We start from the raw sequence: 4,092 nt of genomic DNA, 5'->3' as shown, positions 1-4,092 counted from the left end.
CCTGAAACGTCAGCCTTCCTGCTCCTACGATGCTGCTTGGCCTGCTGTGTTCATCCAGCTCTACACCTTGTTATCTCAGATTCTCCAGCATCTGCAGTTCCTACTATCTCTCTCCCCCCAACTCGAAACATCAGCTTTCCTGTTCCTCTGATGCTGCCTGGCCTGCTGTGTTCCTCCAGCTCCACACTGTGTTATCTCAGACTCCAGCATCTGCAGTTCTTGCTATCTCTTTAAGAGTACATGGTTGTTTTAGCAGGGGATGGGTTAAGGGATACACTAGCATTAGTTCAATCCAACTGAGATTAATAGCTGGCCCATTTTCTGAGTCAGTACGTACAGCAACTAAGACAGTCTCAGTAAAATCAGGGAGTCGTTGGTTTGTGTGGACAAATTCCTAAGATTTCTTCAGATTTCTGTAGAAGGGTCCAGCTCCACACTTTGTTGTTACATTACCAAACAGGTTGGTGGTGGGGGTTGGGGAGAAATCAAAGGGCTTACTGCAGATGCTGGAGCCATCGGCAGAATATGCTGCAAATTTTAAACAAGATTTTTTTTTTTCTCTCTCTCTCTCTAATCAACCTGCTCAGAGATGTTATTGCACAGTGCCGGAACATGTGAGATTTGAACCCAGGCTTCCTGGCCAAGAGCTAGGAGCACCACCACTGTGCTGCAAGAACCCTAAAAATATATAAAATATTGTATCCTGTGTATCTGTACACAGCGTTCGTCAGAGCAAAGAACAGAGTCAATGGGCTGGGTATTTCCAGCCCCTTGATTACGATCCCGACATCAGCCTCAGATCTGGGATCACCGACCACTGTCCAAGTCAGAATGGCGACGGGGTTCCAGCATCTGCAGAGCTGCTCGACCCGGTTCTGGGCTCAGTAAAACTTGCGAACAACACAAGTTGGTCCGACACATTCTTCATACATCAAAGTGGTGTTCCAGTAGGACCACTGCGTAACTTTCCAAATATTGCTGTGTTTTCCCTCTGGGTATTGGGCTACTGGTCCTTTACTGGAAGGCCAATTACCTCCTATTTAAGGATTGTCCCCTATATTAACTGTCATCCTGCACATCTTAAAGGATGCCCTTTGTCCCTTATTTGCGGGATAGCTTGTGAGAGATAAAGCCGAGGAGTCTCCACTCACCTTTGCTGTGGATGCTCTACTCCGTGTCCCCATTGCTCTTATGATCACTGTGTCCCCATGGGGGAGATTTCTCTCAATGTTTTTTGTATGAGTTAAGCAGAGGCATCTGATTGTCCTTTCACATGAATAGCAAAAGATTAGTATGCAAAGACAGCAAGTAATTAGAAAAGCTAATGGAATGTTATAATTTATCCGGAGTCAAATTGAATACAAAATATGCTTTCAGTTATACAGGGCACTAGTGAGATCATACAGAATCACACAGCACAGAAACAGAACCTTCAGTCCAAAAATCGGACGTGGTCCCATTTCACAGCATTTGGCCCATATCTCTTCCTATTCATTTACATCTGGAGTACTGTGCAAAATATTACTAACCTTATTTAAAGAAGGATGTAATTGTGATGGAGGCAAGTGTACTAAACAAATACCTGCAATGTGTGGGTTATCAAAAGGGGAAAAGTTGGGCAGATTTAAATTTTCAGGACGTTAGAAGAATGAGAGATAACTTAATTGAAATATAAAATCTACAAGGGTCTTGACAGAGTACTTGTGCAAAGGACATTTCCTTTTATGGGAGAACCTGGAACTAGGGCTCATTGTTTCAAAATGAGGGGCTGCTTATTTAAAATAGAGATCAGGTGACTTTGTTTCTCTCAGAGGGTCATGAGTCTTTTTGCAAACACAGAAAATTCTGGCTAGCAGGCCTGGCGTTATCTGTGGTTCTGAGCTCTTTCTCAGGAATGAAGTTTAGTACTTCAGTTCTGACGAAGAATCTTTCTGGATTTAAAACATTAACTGTTTCTCTCCACAGGTACTGCCAGACGTACAGAGTTTCTTCAGCATTTTCTGTGTTTGTTTCAGATTTCCAGCATTTGCAGTATTTTGCTTTTAAGTGAGTTTTTGAAACTATGTCCCTGAAAAGGTGGCAAAAGCAGAGTCCTTGAATATTTTTAAGGCAGAGGTAGGTTCTTGTTAAGCAAAGAGGTAAGAAATCAACAGGGTGAGGCAGGAATGTGGATTTGAGGTTACAATCAGATTAGTCATGATCTTATTGAATGGTAGAGCAGGCTCGAGGGACTGAATGGCCCCTTCTCCTAATTCAAATATATGTTTGTAAGTCATTCTGCCCTTCCGAGGGGGTGGTGTTGAAGGGGTCTGCAACCAGGAGTGACATCAGTGCCACCAAGAAACCTCTTGAGTAGGAAGGTTAGGGTGAAGGTTAGAATAACTGCCATTGCAGCAGATGTGACATTAACTGAGACATCATGAAGGGTTGCAATGACATATCTTTCCCCTGGTGGATGCCTGAGCATAGTTGATTTACCACTAACAAATAAATAAAATTCCTTCCATGTCTTAATTCTAAATCATGAAGCTCCTCCACTACATTGGCAGTGTCCTGACACAGCTGGGTTGGCCTCCTTGAGTTGCTGGGGAATTTTCAATCTATTATAGGGACTGATCACCCTGCTGACTATTCCAATTGGCTACCAACCCTGCTGGTAGCTGTTGTCCTGGGTACCTGTCCCCAGACAAAACATGCAAAAGCAGGAATGTGCCACAGAGCTAGACCAATGTGACCAATTCTATACTACCCCGCACCCACTAAGACGAATTCTGCAAGGTGGGGAAAATTTAGCCCAATCTTTCAGCTCGACAATCAGGGATGAAAGGGCTGTTGTACAAGGAGTGGTTGAATAGCGTGGGCTTGTACTCGCTGGAAATAAGAGAAATGAGGGGAGGATCTGATTGAAGTATATAAAATGCTAAAGAGGATTGATTAGGTGGATGTTGAGCACATGCTCCCCTTTGTGGGACAGTCTCGAACAAGAGGTCATGGATATAGAGTGTGAGGAGGTAGGTTCAGAATTGAGATGAGGAGAAACTCCTTCTCAGAGAGTTGTGCATCAGTGGAACTCACTGCCCGAGAATGCAGTGGAGGCAGAATCAACCAACAGTTTCAAGAAAGAAATAGATTTGTTTCTGATGACAAGCGGGATAAGGGCTTTGGGGAGCAGTCAGGAAAGTGGAGTTGAGACAAGGATAAGATCAGCCATGATCATGTTAAATAGTGGAGCAGACTCGAAGAGCTCAATTGCCTGCTCCCATTCCTACTTCCTATGTTTCTATGTTCCCATGATCCTTCATCAGAACTGTGAAAAGTTAGAAATCTAGTTTAGCAAGTGAAAAGAGCAAGGATAGAAAAAGCAACGTCTGTGATAGAGTACAAGGCAGGAGAGATTAAATGACACAAGGATTCGTGGTTCAAGAGCAAATACATTGGTAATTGGACATGTAAAGAAACAAAAAAGTACTCTCATGCAGAATGAAGAACAGCAATCAACCAAAAGTGGAAGGAGAGAGCAGAGAAAAGTGATGGCGGATCTTATTGAGGTGTATATACTTCCTAGGGGCACACGCAAGATTGATAGGGAAAAACTTTTCCCTTTAGAAGAGAGGAGAATAACGGGGGGGCATAGGCCTAAGTTAAGAAGCAGGAGGTTTCAAGGGGAATTGGGGAATTTTTTTCACCCAGAGTTTTGTAGGTATCTGGAATTCCCTGTCTAAAAGAGTGATAGAAGCGGAAACCCTCAAAACATTGAGTAACTATGTAGATGAAAACTTGGAATGTAATCACTTACAAGACTGTGGGTCAAGTGCTTGAAAACAGAATGAGAACAGACGAATGATTGATCACCGAGCTGGATACAACGAGCCTAAAGCCCTCTTTCCATGCTATAAAATCTCTGTGGCAATAAAGGAAAAAAAAATCAAAGAGAAATTTACAAATTGGGGCAAATATCATGTCCTAAAATTTTTGTTGATCACGTGAGGAGTGTGGGTGCAAGGCAGTGCAGAAATACCTGAAACAAGGAACCAAGTCCAATTTGGGATCTTATTATCCTTTCTGTTCCTCCTCTAATAGCCGGCGTTATCA

The sequence above is a fragment of the Rhincodon typus genome, chromosome 29, assembly GCF_021869965.1.
Source record: "Rhincodon typus isolate 14 chromosome 29, sRhiTyp1.1, whole genome shotgun sequence".
In the NCBI taxonomy this organism is placed as follows: Eukaryota; Metazoa; Chordata; class Chondrichthyes; order Orectolobiformes; family Rhincodontidae; genus Rhincodon; species Rhincodon typus.
The sequence above is the reverse complement of the archived record's forward strand: the minus strand, read 5'-3'. Positions refer to the sequence as shown.